Source organism: Pristiophorus japonicus, chromosome 17 (genome assembly GCF_044704955.1).
Source record: "Pristiophorus japonicus isolate sPriJap1 chromosome 17, sPriJap1.hap1, whole genome shotgun sequence".
Lineage (NCBI taxonomy): Eukaryota > Metazoa > Chordata > Chondrichthyes > Pristiophoridae > Pristiophorus > Pristiophorus japonicus.
The window spans coordinates 106733149-106759259 of NC_091993.1; the positions used below are offsets into that span (position 1 = coordinate 106733149).

The 26111-nt window shown below is 45.0% G+C and overlaps 1 protein-coding gene across 8 annotated transcripts in view; it reads left to right on the forward strand.

Annotated features, from left to right (window-relative positions):
* The window catches only part of LOC139227881 (zona pellucida sperm-binding protein 3 receptor-like), a 265290-nt gene that overhangs the window by 33327 nt on the left and 205852 nt on the right, over positions 1-26111 (forward strand). For 5 of the 8 annotated variants that reach the window (XM_070858981.1, XM_070858982.1, XM_070858983.1 and 2 more), the window contains 3 exons: positions 1175-1261; positions 15381-15473; positions 17420-17586. The gene's annotated coding sequence lies outside the window, so the exon portion shown is untranslated. The remainder of the gene's footprint in view (positions 1-1174; positions 1262-15380; positions 15474-17419; positions 17587-26111) is intronic. The other 3 variants (XM_070858986.1, XM_070858987.1, XM_070858988.1) reach the window with 3 other exon arrangements.

Consider the following 26111-nt stretch of genomic DNA (forward strand, 5'->3'; position numbering starts at 1 on the left):
CCCGTGCTTTACAAGCATTGAGTTCCAGGACTTCATGGCAGGAAATGGTATCAACCATGTCAGAACGGCACCGTTCAAGCCGGCCTCAAATGGCCAGGTGGAACGAGCAGTGCAGATAATCAAACGGGGATGCTCAGAATCCAAGGGGGTTCCTTACAAAGCCGCTTATCACCCCTCCTGTTGGCCAATAGATCCCGACCACACTTGCTCACAGGGATTCCACCCGCAGATCTGCTAATGAAAAGGACGCTCAAAACCAGGTTATCCCTCATGCACCCCACCATGAAAGAAATTATTGAGAGCAGGCGCCGGTCACAATGTGACTACCGTGACACGAATGCGAGAGCGCGATATATTGATGTCAATGACCCTGTCTTTGTCCTCAACTACGCTGCAGGGCCCAAATGGCTCGCAGGCACTGTGATTGCCAAAGAGGGGAATAGGATTCTGGTAGTTAAACTTACCAATGGACAAATCTGCCGCAAACACGTGGATCAAACAAAAAGGAGGTTCAGCAACCCCATTGAAGAAGCAGAGAAAGAACACTATGTAGAGTTTACTCCACCACAGGTGACCGAACACCGGAACCAAGTGGAGGAGACCCAGTCACTCTGGGCAGTCCGGACAGGCCTGAGGCACAGCAGACACTCAGGCCAGCGCCCAACAACCGGAGCCCCAACTCGGGCGCTCTAAAAGGGAGCATAAACCACCAGGGAGACTTAACCTGTGATCCCAATAAGACTTTGGGAGGGAGGTGATGTCATGTATTCAACTGTCATTGTAATCCATGTATAAACTGACCTACGTTGTACACTGTGAGAACACTGACCACTAGGTGGTGAACTTGTGGGAGATACTCCTAACCTGGACTTTCAGGTATAACAGGGGCAACTCCACCCGCCATCTTCACTTCATTGCTGGAATAAAGGTTACTGGTCACTGACCTTCTCTCAAGTATGGGCCTCGTGTGCATTTGTACTGGTATAGTAAGGACATATTAGAGACCAAGCCTGAAATGCTAGAAGTAAGTTTTTGATTTGCTGAACTATTCACTCAAAAGAAACTAAATGTTGTGGTAGTTAAATACTGTTACTATTGGATATCATCAAACCATGAGTATTGTAGCTTTTAAACCACATAGACCCCAAGTTAAATATTACTCTTGTTTATGCAGCTTGCCACTGGATGTACTGTTATCAGAGCCAATCCCTTCAATGACATTGGACCCTGAGTATGAGAACTACTCTTTGGCATACTGCAGGTAGGTGTACTGGGCTGGAGGATATGGAGAAATGTTAGCAAGGTGGCTGTGTGGTGGCAGCTGCCAGCTCACAGATTAAATCTTTCATATCCTCCAAAAAGTTATTTTTCAAACCCTGTTTCTTTCAATGTGCGCAAACTGGCCATAAGAATTGAGTCGATGTACATACCTCTTGTTGTGGATTGCTTGGTGGCCTAAAGATGCCATCACTCTGGATTTTCAGAAGGCATTCAATAAGGTGCCACACAAGACATTATTGAACAAAATTAGGGCTCATGGGATTGGGGGTAATATACTAGCATGGATTGGCTAATGGACAGAAAACAGAGTAGGAATAAACGGGTCATTTTTGGATTGGCAGGCTGTAATTAGTGGGGTGCTGCAAAGATTGGTGCTTGGGTCCCAGCTATTCACAATCTATATCAATGATTTGGATGAAGGGACGAAATGTAATATATCCAAGTTTGCTGCTGATACAGTGCTAGGTTGAAATGTAAGTTGTAAGGAGGATGCAGAGGCTTCAAGGGGATATAGACAAGCTAAGTAAGTGGGCAAGAACATGCAAATGGAATATAATGTGGAGAAATGTGAAGTTATCCACTTTGGTAGGAAAAGCAGAGTTTTTGTTTAACCTGGTGAGATTGGGAAATAAGAAATAGGAATAGGAGTAGGCCATACTCGAGCCTGCTCTGCCATTCAATAAGATCAATAAGGGGTCCCCTGTGGTCATCCCCCTGCAAAACAGATACACTGCTTTGCTTTGAGTACTGTTGAGGGGGATGACTCATCAGGTGAGGGCAGCAGCAGCCAAGTTCATGGCACCGTGGCTGGCTCTGTTGCACAGGAGGGCAGGAAAGAGTGGGAGAGCGATAGTGATAGGGGATTCAATTGTGAGGGGAATAGATAGGCATTTCTGCGGCCGCAACCAAGACTCCAGGATGGTATGTTGCCTCCCTGGTGCAAGGGTCAAGGATGTCTCGGAGCGGGTGCAAGACATTCTAAAAAGGGAGGGAGAACAGCCAGTTGTCGTGGTGCACATTGGTACCAACGACATAGGTAAAAAAAGGGATGAGGTCCTACAAAACGAATTTAAGGAGCTAGGAGCTAAATTAAAAAGTAGGACCTCAAAAGTAGTAATCTTGGGATTGCTACCAGTGCCACGTGCTAGTCAGAGTAGGAATCTCAGGATAGCGCAGATGAATACGTGGCTTGAACAGTGGCGCAGCAGGGAGGGATTCAAATTCCTGGGGCATTGGAACCGGTTCTGGGGGAGGTGGGACCAGTACAAACCGGACGGTCTGCACCTGGGCAGGACCGGAATCAATGTCCTAGGGGGAGTGTTTGCTAGTGCTGTTGGGGAGGAGTTAAACTAATATGGCAGGGGGATGGGAACCAATGCAGGAAGACAGAGGGAAACAAAAAGGAGACAAAAGCAAAAGACAGAAAGGAGATGAGGAAAAGTGGAGGGCAGAGAAACCCAAGGCAAAGAACAAAAAGGGCCACTGTACAGCAAAATTCTAAAAGGACAAAGGGTGTTTTTTTTTTTAAAAAAACAAGCCTGAAGGCTTTGTGTCTTAATGCAAGGAGTATCCATAATAAGGTGGATGAATTAACTGTGCAAATAGATGTTAACAAATATGATATGATTCGGATTACAGAGACGTGGCTCCAGGATGATCAGGGCTGGGAACTCAACATCCAGGGGTATTCAACAATAAAAGGAAAAGGAGGTGGGGTAGCATTGCTGGTTAAAGAGGAGATTAATGCAATAGTTAGGAAGGACATTAGCTTGGATGATGTGGAATCTATATGGGTAGTGCTGCAGAACACCAAAGGGCAAAAAACGTTAGTGGGAGTTGTGTACAGGCCTCCAAACTGTAGTAGTGATGTTGGGGAGGGCATCAAACAGGAAATTAGGGGTGCATGCAATAAGGATGCAGCAGTTATAATGGGTGACTTTAATATTCACATAGATTGGGCTAACCAAACTGGAAGCAATACGGTGGAGGAAGATTTCCTGGAGTGCATAAGGGACGGTTTTCTAGACCAATATGTCGAGGAACCAACTAGGGGGGAGGCCATCTTCGACTGGGTGTTGTGAAATGAGAGAGGATTAATTAGCAATCTCGTTGTGCGAGGCCCATTGGGGAAGAGTGACCATAATATGGTGGAATTCTGCATTAGGATGGAGAATGAAACAGTTAATTCAGAGACCATGGTCCAGAACTTAAAGAAGGGTAACTTTGAAGGTATGAGGCATGAATTGGCTAGGATAGATTGGCGAATGATACTTAAGGGGTTGACTGGATGGGCAATGGCAGACATTTAGAAACCGCATGGATGAACTACAACAATTGTACATTCCTGTCTGGCGTAAAAATAAAAAAGGGAAGGTGGCTCAACCGTGGCTATCAAGGGAAATCAGGGATAGTATTAAAGCCAAGGAATGGCATACAAATTGGCCAGAAATAGCAGCGAACCTGGGGTCTGGGAGAAATTTAGAACTCGGCAGAGGAGGCCAAAGGGTTTGATTAGGGCAGGGAAAATGGAGTGCGAGAAGAAGCTTGCAGGGAACATTAAGACGGATTGCAAAAGTTTCTATAGATATGTAAAGAGAAAAAGGTTAGTAAAGACAAACTTGGGTCCCCTGCAGTCAGAATCAGGGGAATTCATAATGGGGAACAAAGAAATGGCAGACCAATTGAACAAGTACTTTGGTTCGGTATTCACTAAGGAGGACACAAACAACCTTCCGGATATAAAAGGGGTCAGAGGGTCTAGTAAGGAGGAGGAACTGAGGGAAATCCTTATTAGTCGGGAAATTGTGTTGGGGAAATTGATGGGATTGAAGGCCGATAAATCCCCAGGGCCTGATGGACTGCATCCCAGAGTACTTAAGGAGGTGGCCTTGGAAATAGCGGATGCATTGACAGTCATTTTCCAACATTCCATTGACTCTGGATCAGTTCCTATCGAGTGGAGAGTAGCCAATGTAACCCCACTTTTTAAAAAAGGAGGGAGAGAGAAAACATGGTATTATAGACCGGTCAGACTGACATCAGTAGTGGGTAAAATGATGGAATCAATTATTAAGGATGTCATAGCAGCGCATTTGGAAAGAGGTGACATGATAGGTCCAAGTCAGCATGGATTTGTGAAAGGGAAATCATGCTTGACAAATCTTCTGGAATTTTTTGAGGATGTTTCCAGTAGAGTGGACAAGGGAGAACAAGTTGATGTGGTATATTTGGACTTTCAGAAGGCTTTCGACAAGGTCCCACACAAGAGAGTAATGTGCAAAGTTAAAGCACATGGGATTGGGGGTAGTGTGCTGACATGGATTGAGAACTGGTTGTCAGACAGGAAGCAAAGAGTAGGAGTAAATGGGGACTTTTCAGAATGGCAGGCAGTGACTAGTGGGGTACCGCAAGGTTCTGTGCTGGGGCCCCAGCTGTTTACACTGTACATTAATGATTTAGACGAGGGGATTAAATGCAGTATCTCCAAATTTGCGGATGACACTAAGTTGGGTGGCAGTGTGAGCTGCGAGGAGGATGCTATGAGGCTGCAGAGTGACTTGGATAGGTTAGGTGAGTGGGCAAATGCATGGCAGATGAAGTATAATGTGGATAAATGTGAGGTTATCCACTTTGATGGTAAAAACAGGGAAACAGACTATTATCTGAATGGTGACAGATTAGAAAAAGGGGAGGTGCAACGAGACCTGGGTGTCATGGTACATCAGTCATTGAAGGTTGGCATGCAGGTACAGCAGGCGGTTAAGAAAGCAAATGGCATGTTGGCCTTCATAGTGAGGGGTTTGGTGTACAGGGGCAGGGCGGTGTTACTACAGTTGTACAGGGCCTTGTTGAGGCCACACCTGGAGTATTGTGTACAGTTTTGGTCTCCTAACTTGAGGAAGGACATTCTTGCTATTGAGGGAGTGCAGCGAAGGTTCACCAGACTGATTCCCGTGATGGCGGGACTGACCTATCAAGAAAGACTGGATCAACTGGGCTTGTATTCACTGGAGTTCAGAAGAATGAGAGGGGACCTCATAGAAACGTTTACAATTCTGATGGGTTTAGACAGGTTAGATGCAGTAAGAATGTTCTCAATGTTGGGGAAGTCCAGAACCAGGGGTCACAGTCTAAGGATAAGGGGTAAGCCATTTAGGACCGAGATGAGGAGAAACTGCTTCACCCAGAGAGTGGTGAACCTGTGGAATTCTCTACCACAGAAAGTTGTTGAGGCCAATTCACTAAATATATTCAAAAGGGAGTTAGATGAAGTCCTTACTACTAGGGGGATCAAGGGGTATGGCGAGAAAGCAGGAATGGGGTACTGAAGTTGCATGTTCAGCCATGAACTCATTGAATGGCGGTGCAGACTAGAAGGGCCGAATGGCCTACTCCTGCACCTATTTTCTATGTTTCTATGTTTCCATAGCTGATCCGATCATGGACTCAGCTCCACCTCCCTGCCTGCTCCACATAAGCCCTTATCGTTTCAGAAACTGACTCTGCCTTAAATTTATTCAATGTCTCAGCTTCCACAGCTCTCTGAGGCAGCAAATTTCACAGATTTACAACCCTCCTGAGAGAAGAAATTTCTCCTCATCTCCGTTTTAAATGGGCTTATTCTAAGATCATGCCCTCTAGTTCTAGTCTCCCCCATCAGTGGAAACATCCTCTCTGCATCCACCTTGTCAAGCCCCCTCATAATCTTATTTGTTTCGATAAGATCATCCTCATTCTTCTGAATTCCAATGAGTAGAGGCCCAACCTATTCAACCTTTCCTCATAAGTCAACCGCCTCATCCCCGGAATCAACCAAGTGAACCTTCTCTGAACTGTGTCCAAAGCAATTATATCCTTTCATAAATATGGAAACCAAAACTGCACACAGTATTCCAGATGTGGCCTCACCAATACCCTGTACAGCTGTAGCAAGACTTCCCTGCTTTTATACTCCATCCCCAAGATTCCTGATCACTTGCTGTACCTGCATACTATCCTTTTGTGTTTCATGCACAAGTACCCCCAGGTCCCGCTGTACTGCAGCACTTTGCAATCTTTCTCCATTTAAATAATAACTTGCTCTTTGATTTTTTTTCTGCCAAAGTGCATGACTCACACTTTCCAACATTATACTCCATCTGCCAAATTTTTGCCCACTCACATCGCCTGTCTATGTCCTTTTGCAGATTTTTGTTTTGTGTCCTCCTCACACATTGCTTTTCTTCCCATCTTTGTATCATGAACAAACTTGGCTACGTTATACTCAGTCCCTTCTTCCAAGTCGTTAATCTAGATTGTAAATAATTGGGGTCCCAGCATTGATCCCTGTGGCACCTCACTAGTTACTGGTTGCCAACCGGAGAAAGCATCTTTTATCCCGACTCTCTGTTTTCTGTTAGTTAGCCAATCCTCTATCCATGCTAATATATTACCCCTAACCCCGTGAAATGTTGATGTTCAGAGTGACCTGGGTGTCCTTGTACACAAATCATTGAAAGTTAATATGCAGGTACAACAAGCAATTAAGAATGATAATGGTATGTTGGCCTTTGAGTCTAAGAGCAAAGATATCATACTAAAATTATAATAGCCCTGGTGAGACCATAATTGGAGTGTTGTGTACTGTTCTGGTCTCCTTACCGAAAGAAGGATAGAATATACTTGCCATCGAGAGAGTGCAACGAAGGTTCACCAGACTGATTTCTGGGATGGGGGGATTGTCCTATGAAGAGACATTTAGTAGACTAAGACTATATTCTCTAGAGTTTAGAAGACTGAGAGGTGGAAAAATACAAAATTCTTACAGTGCTTAACAGGGTAGATGCAGGGAGGATGCTTCCCCTGGCTGGGGAATCTAGAACCAGGGGTCATAGTCTCAGAATAAGGGGATGGCCATTTAGGAGAAATTTCTTCACTCAGAGGGTGGTGAATGTTTGGAATTCTCCACCCCAAGAGGGCTGTGGAGGCTCAGTCTTTGAGTATATTCAAGATCGAGATCAATAGTTTGCTGGATATTAAGGGAATCGAGGGTTGTGGCAATAGTGCAGGAAAGTGGAGTTGAGGTAGAAGATCAGCCATAATCTTGAATGGCGGAGCAGGCTTGAGGAGCCGAATGGCCTACTCCTCCTAATTCTTATGTTCTTATGATGTGATTAATGTTCCAGTTTACAGTACTGTATCAATAGCATGGAGATTCATCTCAAACTGTGGCCTTTCAACATTGACCTGAGAGCTATTTGTGTGTGGAGTGTATTTGGAAGTATATTTACATAAACAAATACAAGATGTGAGCAAAGTTCATTTTGATATAATTTTTAGGTAATTGGTTGAAAAAACCAAGGCCTAGAAATTCGGACATGCTTATTTTTGGGTACCTTACCTGCACTCAAATCGGGAGGTTTGAGGAGCCCTGAGTTTTGGGCCTCGAACCACATCATAATATAGATGTAACTGCAGTCTGAGCCCGCACAGGTTAGTGCTCCAATTTCCAGGTAAGTGATTGGGTTCGATCGCGGGGTTCTGGAGGAGGAACAGGTGAGCTTCAGAGTCCATGATTTAGGTTTGGTGGTGGATCTGCTGAGCAGATCGCAAGCCTCGGAAGTACTGTTGTGGGTCGGGGAGTGCGGGGGTTGCTAAGGAGTTGGGATTAGATCCAGCGGGGTGCAGGTGCTTGGAGTCGGGATTGTGGTCGGAGATCTCTGGATCGGGAGTGACCGTGATTATGGTAAGTACTTGCCTTTTTTTGCTTGGGTGCTGTTTAGCGTTGGTTTTCCCCGGATGCGATCAACACTGGTGGTGGCTGCCTCCGGTCAAACCAAAGTTGTAACATGGACCGGAGGCAGGTGTTGGGCCTCTGATTTGCACATGGAAATAAATGAATGCCTGCTTCATGCATGGGTTACCAAGATGGCGTATGGTGCAATTGGGGCAGAAATGTGCGGACGCACATTGAATGCTATTTTGGTCCCCAAACGGCACCCGTTGCGCACACATAGCAGGTGCTACTGATCCCAATTTCGCATTCTAAGCGTTTGAGATCAGATTTAGAACATTGATGATTAGGAATGAATTGCAGCCGTATATGTGGCTTAGTGCCTGCAGATCTATCCCCCACAATGGACCCCAAAGGTGGAGCATAATTGATACATCTGTCAGAATTACAAGGCAGTAATTGTTTAAATGTTCAGAAGAAATCTTGTGTGTCAATGTCACAAACATCTTGTGATCTGAGAATGGATGTTGATGTTTTTAACAGACAGAAACACATTTTCTATTTTTAGAATTTTCCTGTTGGCCACCTACCATTTTGATTTATGAAAGCAAGTATAGAAGATTGAGAGATGATCTAATAGAGAGGTGTTTAAAATGTATTTGCATCATGGGTTTTTTGCTTAAGAATTTATAGCAGCACATTGTCATTACGAACGAGTTGTTTTATTAGCAAAGGTTTAACAATCACACTACATATTACAGTTCATTCATCACCATCATGGGCAGTCCTGTGAAATCGAGGAAGACTTGCTGCCACTCTAAAAGTGAGTTCTCAGGCGATTGTACCAATACGGGAATTACAATCTCTCACAGGTGGGACAGACAATGGTCGAAGGAAGTGGTGAGTCTGGTTTGCCGCACATTCCTTCTGCTGTTTACGCTTGATTTCTGCATGGTCTCGGCGACGAGACTCCAAGGTGCTCAACGCCCTCCCGAATGCTCTTCCTCCATTTAAGGGTGGTTTTGGGCCAGGGATTCCCAGGTGCATCCACCAGGCTCACAACCACCTGCCTCATCATGGATCCCTTGAACCCAATTGGCTTGAGTTTTATTGAGTCTTGTGTGCATCACGTGACTGGCTAAGCACTCCCAACTCAACAGCTCTACAATTATTTTAAAATAAACAGATAAAGCCAAGTGCCCCCTTATTAAAGATCGCTAGAACCCACAAATTTCCAAATAAAACTTTAAAGGGAACTTGGAATCAACAGCTCTACAACTCTTTTGGTTACAATCAAATTAAACAATTAAATCAAGTGCCCCCCTGATTAAAGGGGGAGGACACCCCAAACATTTTTCAAGTGCCCTTTTTTTTTCCTTTTTTTTTTTGTGGGTTTTTTTGTGTTTTTTAGGGCACCGAGAGGCAAATTATACAAGTGCCCCCTGACTCGGGACACTAAACCCGGCAATAAAAACAAATTAAACTTTAAAACATACAAAATCAAATGAAAATTTGGTTGCCGGGGGTAATGATGCACTCCAGTCCCTCCGGCGCCCACCTCTCGCGGAAGGTCACGAGCGTACCGGTGGACACCGCGTGCTCCATCTCCAGGGACACCCTGGCTCGGATATAAGCACGGAGGAGATGCAGGCAGTCAGGTTGAACGACCGCCCGCTGCCTGGACCGGCTGATGGCACCCTTGGCCGTGCCCAGGAGCAGTCCTACGAGGAGGCCTTTGGACCTACCCGCTCCCCTCTGCACAGGGTGCCCAAGGATCAGGAGTGTGGGACTGAAGTGCAACCAGAAATTGAGGAGCAGCCCCTTTAAATAATGGAACAGGGGCTGCAACCTTGTACATTCATAAAAACATGGAACACTGACTCCACCAGGCCGCAGTAATTGCAAGCGGCCTGGGAGCCCGTGAACCGACTTAAAACTTTGTTGCACGGGATTGCTCCGTGCACCACCCTCCAGGCCAAGTCCCCGATAAATAGTGGGAGGACTCCCGCATAGAGTGCACTCCATCAGGGACCCCCGCCTCCTCCGGACGGCAAGATGTTGCGCCGTGGCATGTCCGGACGGCAGACGAGGATGGCAAGTTTGAGAGTGTGCAGGAGCAGCCCGTAACTGAAAGGCACGAAGGGGATTTCCCCGAGGCAGGTCCAGTTGTGAGGTGCCGGCTCCCGAGGGAGGTTTCGGGGTTTGGCGCCGATGAGGAATTCCGTCCGGACGGGGGTCAGTTCGGAAGGGATTTCCTAACGTGCTTGAGCCTCCTCGACACCCCTAACGGAGTCAGGGCCCAGCACTGTTTATAGCGACTCGATGGCATCGGCCGCGCGACGGACGTTGGCCCAATTTCGGCGCCGTGCCAGCACGTCTGGCGCCATCCAGCCCGCTCCTCCACCATTGAGCAGGTTCCTGACCCTTGTCACCTCGCCAGCCACAGCCCTCTCATCCGCCTGCCACCTAAAACCGCAGTCGTGGAGGTACGGATTCCCGAGCAGCAGCTCCTGCAGGACAGCCGCCACTCCAGATGGTGGAGAGCTGCGCTTGGTGGAGACTCTGTTCCAGACCCTGATGAGTTCCTGGTAAAAGACAGGCAGCCCCGGCACGCCAGTCCTGCCCCCCCCCCCCCCCCCCAGGCTCACAAACAGGAGCTGCGTGTCATAATTGAGGCTGTACTGCTGGCGGAAGAAATACGTCGCCAGCGCACGCCACCTAGGAGGGGGCTCGACGTAAAGGTATCTCTGCAGGGTCTGAAGACGGAAAGTCGCTAGCTGGGTGCCGACGCGCACCAACGCCTGTCCGCCCTCCTTAAGCGGGAGACTCGAGACCGCCGCAGAGACCCAGTGCTTCCTGTTGTTCCAGAAGAAGTCCATCAGCTTCTTCTGTTCAACAGCTCTACAAACCTGCAAGCATACTCTCAGGTGCATACATTACAGAGAAACTATTTCCTCGAGTAGTGAAATTCAGAATAAGTGGATATAATCTTAAAAATGGAGCCAGGAGGCACTCAAAGGGTAGTAGAAATCTGGAACTCCTCAAAAGGCAGTGGATGCTGGATCAAGTGAAACTTTCAAGGCTGTGGTCGACAGATTTTTGTTCAGTAAGGGTATCCAGGGATGTGGATCAATGGCAGGTGGATGGAGTTGATCTGCCATTTAGTTAGATTATGGTTGAACAGGCTCGAGGGGCTGACTGGCCTACTCCTGTTCCTATGTTCCAGCAAAATTCCTAATTTTCACCCAGGTGCTGTGAACCTAGGTGACTGTATTCCGTGTGTTGCCTTTGCCATACAGCTGCTCCAAAGATGGTCACCCTTTTTTGCTGTATGTTTGTAAATGGGGGAGTTCACACAATTCGCCTCCTTCCAGATATTTGTGCAGTCAAGTATGCTGTGAACAAACGGCAGTTTTGACACAGCACAAAAGCTCCCCTCTCCTACAATGCTGCGTCTGGGCATTGAGGCATAGTTCTCCAGTGAGGTGGAGGTGGGAAAGTTGGATTTCTTCTGACGTGCCTGGGTATGATCATTAAGAGCTAGTGCATGGCCAGAATTCTCATCACCTGCCAGGCAACCTGCATGTGTTTTTCCACTGTACAGAGCCCATTAGGAGGAGGGACGAACCTCTCAAAATTTGGTTGGGCCAGCCCCCTTTCTCCCAGCATAATAGTGACTGCCTCTTTCATGACCAAGCATCGCCTTTATTTTGTTGGTCCTTGAAATTCAGAGCTTATAACTGTGCTAATTGTCATTTTCCTGTCTTCTCCTACCTTTCCCCAAACTGGCCCCAAAGTCAGCTGCCTGCCCTGCTCTGCCGCTTGTAGATGACGGGTTCGGACCTTGGGACTTCAGCCAAGTCCCCTTGCTTCACACCCAGTCCCATCATTGCTAAAGATGACCAGAAGAAAGGAGGTTAGGTGGGAATTACAACAGTGGGCCGGGAAGGACTAGCTGACAAGTAAGCAGTCTCTGTTTCCCGGACCACGCAAGTGATTCAGCACTTGAAACTCATCCTATTCAAAGCTCCTTAATTCTATGCTTTTGTTACCTCTTGACTTGACTATTCCAACGTACTCCTGGCTGGCCTCCCACATCCTACCCTACGTAAACAAGAGGTGATCCAAAACTCGGCTGCCCATGTCCTAACTCTCTCCAAGTCCTGCTCACTCATCACCCCTGTGCCCGTTGACCTACATTGGCTTCCGGTTAAGCAACGCCTCAATTTCAAAAATCTCATCATTATTTTCAAATCCCTTTATGGCCTCACCTCTCCCTATCCCCTCCAGACCGACAACCCCCCAACCCCCGAGATGCCTGTGCTCCTCTAATTCTATCGCTGAACCATTGGTGGCCGTGCCTTCTGTTGCCTAGGCCCCAACATCTAAACCAACATCTAAAACTCCCTGCCTAAATCTCTCTGCCTCTCTATCTCTCTTTCCTCCTTCAAGACGCTCCTTTAAAACCTACCTCTTTGACCAAGCTTTTAGTCACCTGAGCAGATTTCTACTTATGCGGCTCGGTGTCAAATTTTTTATCTCCTAATACTCCTGTGAAGCGCCTTGCGATGTTCCACTATGTTAAAGGCACTATATAAATACAAGTTGTTGTTGTAGGTAGCAGCATTTAGGTGGCTTCTGTCATCATTAATAATAGCGCTCAGAAGGTTGTGAGTTCAAGCTCCACTCCAGAAACTTGAGCACAAAAATCTAGGTTGACACTCCAGTGCAGTGCTGAGTGAGTGCTGCACTGTCGGAGGTGCCGTCTTTCAGATGAGACGTTAAACCAAGGCCCCATCTCCTCTCTCAAGTGGACGTAAAAGATCCCATGGCACTATTTCGAAGAAGAGCAGAAGAGTCTTGGACAATATTAATCCCTCAATCAACATAAAAACAGATTATCTGGTCATTATCCCATTGCTGTTTGTGGGAGCTTGCTTGTGTACAAATTGGCTGTTACATTTCCTACATTACAACAGTGACTATACTCCAAAAGTACTTTGTTAGTTGTAAAGTGCTTTGAGACATCCGGTGGTGGTGAAAGGTGCTGTATAAATCCAAGTCTTTTGTTTTTCTGCAACTAGTGCCTCATTACAACACCACAGAATCTTCTTCCAGTAGAACAGAGATATTGCTGGGAGCCCACCCTTTGTGTAATAGACCCCAAACCAGGAAATGGGCCAGGCCGGTGAGTGGAAGACCCACTCCGACCCATTTGCAGCAGCAGCAGGAAAATCCAGGTTCGTGTCCTGGAAAACAAATCGATGCTTATACAAGATTTGTTTGTCTAGCTGCAATGGTTGAGTGAAGCTCTTAGTATTTGTTGTTGAGTGGTAAATACAGGAAGTAATGCAACATAATTCAATTCTTTTGTACAATAACCTGATAATGTAAGTTATTTCGTTATTAATTCTTTATCCCCCCCAAAAAACATGGAAGGTAAATAATGGTATTTTCTGGAAATGTTTGATTGACAGCAAGACTGGCTTGCAGCCAGCCCATCCATTTTCTAAATGATGCTCCATTTTACTGGTTGAAAGTAAAAATAAATGTGGTTGAAAGTAAAAATAAATGTTGTTAAAGCTGCCATGTGTTACTTGGTGTTCCAGCAACCCATTAAGTGGAATCTTTGTTTATTTATGCAGCTGTGGTGTGTATTTTTCTAAAGAAAACAGTATTTATTTATTTGGTTCTGGATTAAATAACTAATCACAAAACACTTAATTCAAGGACTCTATGAGCATCTCTTGCGTACTTTATAAAACCTTGCTGCTTGACGGTTGCTCCACTCCCCAAAATACTGTCTGACCCGTGCTCTCCCTTTTCTCTTCATTCCTCCCCTTTTCAGTGCTGACTCACCTCCCCGCTCCCTTTTTCAATTTAATGCCAAGCCATGCAACCCTGCCTTCCTCACAGTGACCCAAAACATCCAAATCCCAGTGCTGCAAAACTCTAGGAACTCCACCCCAGTTCTACCAAACCCAGAATCGTCCAACCAATTGCTACCAAAATCCAGGACCATCACCGCCCTAACTGCTCCCCATTCCCAGTGCTGCTGAACATCAATGACCTCCCTCCAATCTGGCCCATCTTGCTTCCACCTTGCTGTGTGTGCAGAGATTTTTTTTTAAATTCAACAGCTTAGAATATATAATCATAATCAAAGTGTCTCATTTATAATTTTCATAGAATAAAGGACAGATTTGCTAAGTTCTTTCTCTTTATAAAATAAAGGTGAAATAATATCATCTTCATTCATTGTAAATCAGTGGCCTTGGTATTACATTGTGTGATATGACTTAATGCTCCCATTATAAAACAGCACGTTCTCTGGCTCACTGTTCACAACACCATGGGAGATTCATGTGTATGAGGAAAAATTGTGCACTGATTACGTACCTGTTTGTAGCTCCTGGTTTTGTTCTATGAACTCAAGAATAGCTTGTTCAGCTGAGAAAGGTGGTGTTTTTCAACATTACGATTTGTTTTTATATTTGAATTTTGAAAGTGGAAAAAGTTATTTTTAAAAGAAATGGGTAAGAAGGATGAGGGGAACAGTTTGAGGGCGAGAGCCCTTGCGGCTTATAGCCACTTGCCCTTGGAGGGAGCGGGTGGCAGTGAAGGGAGTGTGCATGGAGGGTTAAGGGTGGGCTAAGTGACAGCTGAGCGAGGAGGATACAGGGATTAAGCAGATAGTTGCAAGGGTGAAAGCTAGGGGTCACAATGGGAGTGAGTATAGACAGCAATGTTGGTGAGAGATGGTAATAATGGGAGGAGTTAGTGGGAAGGTGAAGGGGTGGGTGTAAGGGATGGGATGGGAAAAAGGATATGAGGGAAGCTCATGTGTTCGGGGGTGAGGGGGAGAAGTGGTGGTTGCATCATAGGCAGTCCCTTGAAACGAGGATGACTTGCTTCCACGCCAAAAAGGATAAGTTCACAGCTGTTTCAATGAAGGACCTAATATTCCAGGTCCTGAACTACATCCTGAAGGGTGGAAGATCCCTGTGCGTGGATTTTTTTTTAACGTGGGGTGGTCGTTGCACACCAGCCACAACACTGGCTTGACAAAGCTAGGTCTTGGTCCAGTGGCAAGGGTTATCCAAGACGACTGGAGAACTGCTCTGCTGCACGGACCTTGTGCGCACACACATCGCAGTGTGGGCTGGCCCGTGCTGCCCCTGGGCCCTCGCCTCTTCTGGCCGTGAACTCTCAACTCTCCCAGGTCCCGATCACGTCCCTCGACGATCTCTCGCCGCTCCTGCTGTGTCTACCCATGCTCCAATCACCGACCTGGACCTTTATGACATCAGGGCATTTGTGGTTGCAAGTGAACTGCTGAGTGCTATTTGTTTTTTTTTCCCCCCACAACCCCGACTTGAAAATGCAGCCTGTATCCATTGGTGATTTCTTATCATTGACCCACCTGCACCCTGAAAGGAAAGAAGAAAGAGAGACAGCTGCAACATGACAATAGCGATGGGTAAGAGAGTGCTTCGTTGGCGTGCTGCCTAGGAAAGCCAGTCCACTTAAATGAAGCTTGAGGCCCAATATAAGGTGTGCTCTGGGCCTACTCAGTCTGCCATGAACCAATTTCTAGGCCATTATTTTGACTTACCAAGTACAACATCAAAGCTGCTGCACATGTCTTTCCCCATAGTCTTTGTGCCAGGGTAACTTGAAGCTATTGATAGTGAAGAATGAGTTTACTCTAACACAACTGAATGGTTGGCACAAAGTGCAAATCCACAAAAAAATCTGCAGTTTCTAACATCAAGACAGGAGTTAAATTACGTTATATAGTAAAGGATGAATACGAATAGTTCTTTAGAAACACACAACCCTGTTTCCAGTAAATGCACATTGCAATCTCAATTTGTGTAAACTATTCATTGTTTTTATATATATATTTGGTACTAAATTGAAGTCTTCATCCTTGCAGTATTTACGGCTAATAAAGCTAATGTAAGTATGTGACAATTGTACTTACTATTAATGTTAAGACATTTAAAAGTGGTTGTCAAGTTGTGAGTTCTAAATTGCTAACAGAGAAGTAGTAGCTTTTGAATTTGATTAACAACAGATCCAGAAGAGTGCACTGGGAGCACAGAGGGAAGGGGGTAGCATGTATGTTTTTAAAATACTAAAGTACCGGAGTCCGCATTGGTTCATCAATGCATTGAGTCATGCAATAACGCAGTCTGCTCATTGTTTCAAAATCTGGGCTGGCAGGGGTACACTTCTCGCCAAAGCGGAGATGGATTGCAGAGTGAGGAAAGACAGTGCCTTACCCCATTCCTTGGGGAATCATGCATGCCTTTTGCAGCATAGCAATTTCTTCTCTGTTTACAGAGTTAAATTTAATGGGTGAAGGGGCAAACTTTATCAACTTTTCTGGCAAAGGAACACCACCCTATTTGGGACATGATTACGAGGGCTGAAATTGGAACAAGACCTGATTATGCCATGTCCATGCCCTTTTTCACCTGTCAACATTTCTGGGCCATTTGTGGGTGAGCGCATGGGCAAGCACATGCAAATGCCGGAATTGCATTTATTTCCTTAGCGCTGGGCATAAGGGACTTGTGTGAATTCCTGACATCCAGCATTGCTAAGGGCATCAGAGGGTGCTGCTTTGTTTGAAGGCCATGGTCCAGGTAAAGTAGTGGCATCAGAAAAATGTGCCCAGTTTGATTTTGAATATGCCCTATTTTGAGTTTTGCAGTCAAGATCTAGGTAATAATGTTGCAAATTGTGTAGCTGGTGTGATGAATTTTGGTTCCTCCTTGTGATCAACAAGAGGAATGAGAAGGTTTGGGTTCCAGTGGGTAGTGTCAAACAGAGAGCCTGAGATCCCACAGTAATTCCTTGTAATTGCTATTTAGAATTTAACATTTTTTACTCATTAAATTTTCTGCATGCAGCTGACGGACTTCCATGAATCAGATTCCTTGGGTTTGAAAGTCTGTAGTTGGCCGAGGTGTCAACATGAAGGAGTGGGTCAGAAATAGGCAGACAGAGCGACGCAGTCGGGTAAATTAAATCCTTTGTCAGTAATTCATCACACTGGCTACACAATTTGCAGTGTTATTACCTAGATCCTGAACCAGAATTAGACTCCATTATGAGAGGAGATTTATGTTCTTGGGGCAGGATTTTCGGCGCAAACGGTAATTTTACGCCAAAATTGCCGTTTTCATTGCACTACCGTTTTTAGGCCGAACTTTCGGCCTTCATCGGTAAAGTCAGTGTTGCACAATGATTTGGGGCGCAAACTGCAGGTTTCGGTAACTTTAGTCCGGGGCCGGTAGCTCTGCGAGAGGAGCCTTGGGAGAGGGGAAAAACAAAACAAATTGCAAAAAACATTCACAAAACCCTTGCCTACTAAGAATTAAAAAAAATAAAAATGTTAACTTGCCTTTTTTGCAGGTCTTCATACTGCTGCTGGCAGGGCTGCACCGACCGGTTTGACCTGTTGGCATTCTGGGCGCAGAGTACGGGACCCGAGAGCTGAAAGTACGACGCAAACACAATTTGCGTCATTGCACGACGGCGCACCTCTCCCTGACAGTACATGGAAGCGCCGCCGCAAAAAGGTACCCGAGGATTCTGCTGACCGAGCTTTTGCCGCGGAGGGTCAAATCGCTGCGAAAATCCAGCCCAACATGTGTATTCATCGGTGGGGTTTCTAAATGCACAACGGCATTGATCATATTTAGATTTTTTTTTCCTTCTAAGGCTCTTTAATAAGAACTTGCATTTTAAATTACTTAACAATTGCAACACACAAATGGGTTGTTTGGCCCAACAGTCCATGTTGGTGACTATCCTCCATACGATCAGTAGGTCTAATCCTATGTGCCTGCCCTGTGTACATATCCTTTTATCCTCTTTTCCTTCAACTACCTATCTTAATAGTTGACAAGATCAATCACTAAATTCAGTAGTGCATGCCACAGTCTCTCAAACCGTTTTTTTTTTTATATAGTTTTTCCTGCTCTCTGTCCTACATTTCTTATATTTAATCTTGTGTCTAATCCCCTTGTTCTAGACCATCTGTTTCTATCTGCTCTGTCCTATCCCTTCAGAATTTTAAATATCTCTTATCAAATCATTGCCTTCATCTCCTGTTCAAGCAAAAGCCATCCCAATTTTTCAAATCTTCCTTTGTATTTCTATTTCCTCATACCAGACAGCACCTTTAGTAAATCTGTGTTGTACCCTCTCTATTGCCTCAACATCTTGCTTATAGTGTGGATGTGACATGAAGAATAGGCCTTTGTGTGGTGGATACCAGTACAAGAGCAACCCATGAATGAGCCAGTTTCTTCAGGAGTGGATATTTGGCCAATCCTACTGGATTTTCCTGGATGCTCCAGAAGTTAACGACTAAACTCCCGAATATTGCTGCAAGCAACCAGGGTGAATATCATGGGAGCATTAATAAAAATAGATGAGAAAAGCTGTTTGAGCACAGGCCAAGAACCATCCAGTCGGGTAACTATGACTCTGTTTGCTCTCTGTGTGGGAGGGCGATGGACGTGTTGGGCGACCAGTTGTGGGAGTGTGGGGGCTGGGCAGTTGGAGGAGGGAGGTCACGTGATGAAACTTCCCGGAATATGTCCAACCAGAGTTGACCACCCTTGGGAGTGCAGTGGAAACAATTGACATAAAGGAGGGAATTGAGTAGAACCTACAGTCTAAAGCAAGTGCTTATCTAGCTTCCCCTTAAATGCATCTGCTGTTTGCCTCAACTACTCCTTGTGGTTGCGCATTCCACATTCTTTGGGTAAAGACGTTTCTCCTGAATTCCCTATTGGATTTATTAATGACTATCTTGTATTTATGGCCTCTAGTTTTGGTCTCCCCATAACTGGAAACAATTCTCCATGTCTACCTTATCTTAAATACCTCTATCAGGTCACCCCTCCACTTTCACTTTTCTAGAGAAAAGAGCCCCAGCCTGTTCAGTCTTGGTAACATTCTTGTGAATTTTTTTTGCACCCTCTCAAATACCTCTATCCTTTTTACAATATGGAGACCAGAACTCCAAATGTACTGTACTCCAAATGTGGTCTGACTAAGGTTCTATACAAGTTTAACCTAACTTTTCTCCTGATCAATTCTATCCCTCTAGAACTGAACCTAAGTGCTTTGTTTTTTTTTTATGGCCTTATTAGCCATTGTCGCTACTTTTAGCGAGTTTGTGCATTTGTATCCCCTGATCCCTCTGCTCCTCTACTCTATTTAGACACTTGGACCAGAATTTTAATCTGGAAGCAGGTCAGGAGCGGGAGGGCTAGAAAGCAGTGAGAATGGGTTTCCTGCAGGCATTTGAAAGCTCTGTTTCCTGGCTGCAAGCGGGTAGGCCTGCAGCACTAGGCCACAGAGAAGGGAGGAATCGGAGTGGGGGTGATTGGGACTCGGCAGCAGGAGGAGCATCGGGTTCCTCGGGAGTGGGGTGAGGCAGCGACGCTGGATCCAGCAGGGGGTATGTGGAAAGACACTTATCTCCTGGATCCAGCTGTCCTCCCCTAACTTTAGCAAGCTTCTTCCCCGAGGCCTGGGAAACCCGACCAGCCAGAGTTAAATTTGTTATGGTGGATCACCATGTGAGGCACACCAGCCTCATTATAATATTTAAATAGACGACCCACCTCCTGGGAGCGGGTTGGCTGCCCGCCTTCATAAAAATCTGAATTCTGGTTTTAAACATTTTAACCTTCCACCCAATCCCAAACCACCTGTTTTTTTTTGTGGTTACAATTCCCCCCCCCCCCCCCTCTTATTTTCCAAGCAGTATGTGACCTCCTTATTCTTCCTACCAATATGTAACACATCACACTTTCTATATTGAAGTTAATTTGCCAATTATATGCCCATTCTGCAAGTTTATTAATGCCTTCCAGTATCTTGTCACAGTTCATCTCTGTATTAACTACACCCCCAATTTGGTGTCATCCATAAATTTTTATGCTATATACTTCCCATTCCCGAGTCCAAATGGTGAACAACAGTGGTTCCAGCACCGATCCTCGTGGAACACCACTTCCCACCTATATGTACATCTATAATTCATCTCCATTTTGTTGGCTTTATATAACATATGTACATTAATAATGTGCATTCAAATTTGAAATCCAGAAGATGGTGCATGTATGAATATTAAATTACTGTATGGGGCCTTTGCAATTGGGGGTTAATGCTGTGGTTTGTGCAAAATACTAATTTCTGATTGGTGAGAGCTGGCAATAAGAGCATATAGATAAGTGTGTGGGGGTTACGATGCAACTGTTTCCTGCTAACTTTCCAGTAGTGTTCTTTAACAAATGCATATGAAGTTTGTTGGTGGAGACATTCTGGTACTATCCAGATATCCCCCTTTAAGATATTCGTAACAGTCTTTTTACAAATTGAGACGGTCCGGGGCTTTCTGCTCCTGAGTTGATAGTCTCAGTTCAACTCCAGCGTTCTGAGTCTGTTATGACTGGGGGCTGGGTAGCCGATCTGATGGGAGTGGCAATGACCAAGTCAGGGATTGAAAGTCCAGATTCATTGATGACAGCGGAATCTGCTGATGACCGAGGGTAGGTTGGTTGGTCACAGATCGTATCTTCCTCAACTTGTTCTAGTTCATCCATGTGCCGCAGCGTTATCTGATCAACATGTTTCCTGCCTGTTTGCCCATTCTTCAGCTTGACGACAAACACTCTGTTATCCTCCTTGTCCGTAACAGTACCGGCAATCCACTTCGGGCCTTGACCATAATTTAGTACATACACAGGATCGTTAACAGAAATGTTGCATGGCACAGCAACTCAATCATGATACCACTGCTGACTTTGACGTCTGTATTTAACATGATCATTCAAGTCAGGGTGGACAAGAGATAGTTTGGTCTTGAGACCTCTCCATCAATAGTTCAGCAGGGGGGGTCTTGTCCTGTAACCATGCAATATGCATGACAAGCGGGTCTAGTGAACCTTGAGTTACACGTTTCATACTCTGCTTGATGGTTTGGACAGCATGCTCTGCTTGACCATTAGATGTGGTTTTGAATGGTGCTGACCTCATGTTTGATACCATTGTGTTTCTTGAACTCTTGAAACTCCAGACTAGTAAAACAAGGTCCGTTGTCGCTTACAACCATGTTGGGCAGACCATGAATGGCAAACATGACACGACGGCTCTCAATGGTAGCTGTGGATGTACTGGATGACATAATTATACACTCTATCCACTTGGAATATGCATCCACCACAACTAAAATCATCATTCCCAGGAAGGGATCTGCAAAGTCAATGTGGATTCTGGACCATGGTTTAGATGGCCACGACCACAGACTCAGCGGCGATTCCGCTGGTGCTTTACTTGGCTGCATGCAAGTGTTGCACTGATGCACACACTATTCCAGATCAGTCAATTCCAGGCCACCATACATGAGACCTGGCAATAGCTTTCATAATGACAATATCGGGATAAGTGCTATGTAGATCATGTACAAATTTCTCTCTGCCTTTCTTAGGCATAACAACACAATTACCCCACAGTAAACAATCTGACTGACTGGATAGTTTGTCTTGGCGACGGTTGTAACGTTTGGTATCATCACTAAGGACACAACATTTTACAACCGATCATATCGGGTCCTGGCTGGTCCAGGGCTTAAATTGTTGAGCCGTCACAGGGGTTCCTTCACTTTCAAAAGCATCCATAACTAACAGTAGGTCTGCAGGTTGTGGCATCTACACCTCTGGTGTGGGCAACGGCAGACGTCTCAGTGCATTGGCACAATTCTCGGTGCCAGGTCTATGGCAAATGACATAATCATAGGCAGATAATGTCAGCGCCTACCTCTGGATGCAGGACGATGCATTGGTATTGATACCTTTGTTTTCCGAAAACAAAATGAAATGAGTGGCTTGTGATCTGTTTCCAGTTCAAACCGAAGAACAAACTGGTACTGATGCATCTTTTTAACCCCATACACACAGGCTAATGCTTCTTTTTCTACCATGCTGTAGGTTCTTTCCGCCTTTGATAAACTTTTAGAAGCTTACGCAACAGGTTGTACTTTACCCGACTCATTAGCTTGTTGGAGCTCGCAACCAACTCCATATGATGAAGCAATCACAGGCCAATACTAGAAGCTTTCACGGATCATAATGTACCAGCAGATTAGTAGCTTTCTCAAAAGCTCCATCTTGAGATGCACCCCAAACCCAGTTGTCGCCTTTTCTTAGCAGCATATGCAGTGGCTCTAATAAAGTGCTCAATCTAGGTAGGAAATTACTGAAGTAGTTGAGTAGACCAAGGAACGAATGCAGCTCCGTCACATGGATAACACCTGGGTTTCTTTTGCAGGTGGCTACATGGTAGAATGGTTAGCCTGAGTCACTTGTCTTAAATTTTGGAGAATTGTTTGGAAAGAGAAAGAGAAAGCTATCCATGAAAGACTGAATCTGACACTTGATTCAGCAAGGGAGAACAGGAATTATTTATTGGTGGAGTATTATCAAGCTGATGTGAACGGAGACCATGGTGTCATTTCCAGTACTTTGTAACTAAGCTAGGAGGTTACAATGCTGTTTTTAGAGGCACATTGATAAATGGTCCATTCTCCTTATTCCACACTGTAGAATGTAGGAGGATGGGTTAAAAGATCAAGGATGAAATGCACTCAACATTCTTGATACTATAATCTCCAGAGTGAGAATTTTTCTTTCATTTAGTGCAATAATTCTGATTGGATTAACACTTAATAAATGTAGAACAGAGAATATTTCTTGTTATATGTTAGGAGCAGACGAAGAAGGACTACAAGGAATACAAAGACAGGGTTAGAATGCATGTATGTAAATGCACAAAATGTGGTAAATAAGGTTGGTGAGCTACAAGCACAATTAGCTGTGTGGTGACTATGATGTAATGGCAATAATGGAAACATGGCTTAAAATGGTGAGGACTGGGTGCTCAATATTCAAAGTGTTCAGAAAAGATAGGGAAGAAAAAGAGGTGGGGTGGCAATACTGATTATGAAGACATTGTAGTGTTGGAAAGATAGGATGTCTTTGAGGGGGCAAGGACAGAATCCATTTAGTTAAGAGTTGAGAAGCAAAAAGGGCATGATCATGCTATTGAGGATATTCAATAGGCCTCCAAATAGCAAAAGAGATAGAGGAACAAATCTGCAGAGGAACACATGTGCAAGAACTAGAGAGTTGTGATATTGGAGGACTTTAATTACTCAAATATCGATTGGGATAATGTTGGAGTAAAGGGAAAGGAGGGGGAGGAATTTCTGAAATATGTTCATAGAAACATAGAAACATAGAAAATAGGTGCAGGAGCAGGCCATTCAGCCCTTCTAGCCTGCACCGCCATTCAATGAGTTCATGGCTGAACATGAAACTTCAGTACCCCCTTCCTGCTTTCTCGCCATAACCCTTGATCCCCCGAGTAGTAAGGACTTCATCTAACTCCCTTTTGAATATATTTAGTGAATTGGCCTCAACTACTTTCTGTGGTAGAGAATTCCACAGGTTCACCACTCTCTGGGTGAAGAAGTTTCTCCTCATCTCGGTCCTAAATGGCTTACCCCTTATCCTCAGACTGTGACCCCTGGTTCTGGACTTCCCCAACATTGGGAACATTCTTTCTGCATCTAACCTGTCTAAACCCGTCAGAATTTTAAACGTTTCTATGAGGTCCCCTCTCATTCTTCTGAACTCCAGTGAATACAAGCCCAATTGATCCAATCTTTCTTGATAGGTCAGTCCCGCCATCCCGGGAATCAGTCTGGTGAACCTTCGCTGCACTCCCTCAATAGCAAGAATGTCCTTCCTCAAGTTAGGAGACCAAAACTGTACACAATACTCCAGGTGTGGCCTCACCAAGGCCCTGTACAACTGTAGCAACACCTCCCTGCCCCTGTATTCAAATCCCCTCGCTATGAAGGCCAACATGCCATTTGCTTTCTTAACCGCCTGCTGTACCTGCATGCCAACCTTCAATGACTGATGTACCATGACACCCAGGTCTCGTTGCACCTTCCCTTTTCCTAATCTGTCACCATTCAGATAATAGTCTGTCTCTCTGTTTTTACCACCAAAGTGGATAACCTCACATTTATCCACATTATACTTCATCTGCCATGCATTTGCCCACTCACCTAACCTATCCAAGTCACTCTGCAGCCTAATAGCATCCTCCTCGCAGCTCACACTGCCACCCAACTTAGTATCATCCGCAAATTTGGAGATACTGCATTTAATCCCCTCGTCTAAATCATTAATGTACAATGTAAACAGCTGGGGCCCCAGCACAGAACCTTGCGGCACCCCACTAGTCACTGCCTGCCATTCTGAAAAGTACCCGTTTACTCCTACTCTTTGCTTCCTGTCTGACAACCAGTTCTCAATCCACGTCAGCACACTACCCCCAATCCCATGTGCTTTAACTTTCAGGAGTACTTCCATGACCAGTATGTTCTCGGCCCAACTGGGAAGGAGGCATTGCTAAATCGGGTGCTGGGGAATGAGGTGGGCCAACTGGACCAAGTGTCTGTGGGAGAACACTTGGGTAAGAGTGATCATTGTATCATAAGGTTTACATTAGTAATGGAGAAGAGCCAGGAACAATCTAAAGTTGAACTTCTAAATTGGAAGAGGGCTAGTTTCAATGGGATGAGGGGATCTAGCCAGGGTAAAATGGAACCAAAGATTGACAGGAAAAACTGTAACGGAAGAATAGGTGATCTTTAAGGAGGAGATGTTTCAGGTACAGGCTACGTATATTCCAACTAGAGGGAAAGGTAGGGGAACCAAAGCCAGGACTCCATGGATGACGAGAAAGGTAGAGAACATGATGAAACAAAAATCAAAGGGGGTGTATGATGCATGTCGGATGCATGGCAGGTGAATTCTTCACTTCCCCTCTCAACATACTGTATTTGGCCTGGTTCTTGCTCGAATGGGAAAATAAGATTGGCAAAGAGAGGATATGAGATTAGAATGGCGGTCAACATAAAAGGGAACCCAAAAATCTTCTGACATGTAAATAGTAGGCGGGTAGTAAGAGGTGGGGTGAGGCCTATTGGGGACAAATAAGGTTATATATGTTTGGAGGCGCAAGTCAAGGCAAGAATACTTAATGAGTAATTTGTATCGGTGTTTGCTAAAGAAGAGGATGCTGACAAAATATCGGTAGAACCGGAGATAGTAGAAGTAATGGATGGGATGAAAATTGATAGGCAGGATCTGCTGAAAAGGCTGGCTATGCTTAGAGTGGATAAGTCACCTGGTCTGGATGGCTTGCACACCAGCTTGCTCAGGGAAGTGGGGGTGGAAATAGCGGAAGGGCTTGCCATAATCTTCCAATCTCCCCTAGATGCGGGGGAAGTGTCAGAGGATTGGAAAGTGGCAAATGTGACCCCGTTCAAGAAAGGATGCAAGGATATTCCTAGTAACTACAGGCCAATCAGTTTAACATCAGTCGTGGGTAAAGTTTTAGAAACCATAATCGGGGAAAATATTAACAGGCACTTGGAGAGGTTAAAGTTAATTAAAGAGAGCCAGCATGGATTTGTAAAAGGTAGATCATGTTTGACTAATATAATTAAACTTTTTGATTTTGAAGTAGCAGAGAAAGTTTATGAAGGGAATGCAGTGGAAGTTGTCTATATGGATTTTAGGAAGGCATTTGACAAAGTGCCACATAAAAGATTGGTTAACAAAATTGAGGCTCATGGAATAGGAGGGTCAGTGTCGGCTTGGATAAGAAATTGGCTTAAGGACAGAGAAGCAAGTCATAGTGAATGGTTGTTTTTCAGACTGGAGGATGGTAGACAATGGTATTCCCCAGGCATCAGTCCTAGGACCACTGCTTTTTTTGATATATATAAATGACTTGGATATTGGAATACAGAGTAAAATTTCAAAATTTGCTGATACCAAACTTGGAGATATGGCAGACAGTGAGGATGATTGACAGCAACAGGGCATAGATAGGTGGGCAGACAAGTGGCAGATGGAATTTAATAGAGAAGTATGGGGTGATGCATTTTGGCAGAAGGGATAGGGAGAGGCAATATAGACTTAATGGCACAGTTTGAAAGAGTTCT